Raw genomic sequence first — 507 nt, forward strand, 5'->3', positions numbered from 1 at the left:
GATCAGTGTGATGCCATGTGGCTATCCTGTTTAACATGCAGCTTTTGATGTCAAACTGCACCCACATTCATGTAACAAATGGGCCCCCTCACACATGTTGAGTCAAGACCTGAGCCTGCATGAACAGCCAGATCATTCTGCCGACCTAGGTGAAGACACTAGCTGAACCTGTGGCATGTAGCAGTTCACTTCCAGCCCATACTGCTTTTACATTTCGCAGAAGTTCTGCTCCAGAGACAGTGCATTCAAAGGGCAGTAACCGTCATTAAAGCAGCCATCAGCACTAGCATGCAAAGGCACTGTTCCCCCCATACTCTTCCCCATGTACTGTCCTATTCTCTACAAGACGCCACATCCTGTACAAGAAGCAGTTGGCTTTTTGCAACACTTCAATATTGACCAAATCATATAGCAATCTTGGTATGGTCCCTTCATTTTGCATGTAGTGGAATGTGCCATTGCAAAGCCAGCTATTAAGATCAAATAATTGAACCTCATGAAAACATG

This window comes from Salmo salar, chromosome ssa03 (genome assembly GCF_905237065.1).
Source record: "Salmo salar chromosome ssa03, Ssal_v3.1, whole genome shotgun sequence".
NCBI classification, from domain to species: Eukaryota; Metazoa; Chordata; class Actinopteri; order Salmoniformes; family Salmonidae; genus Salmo; species Salmo salar.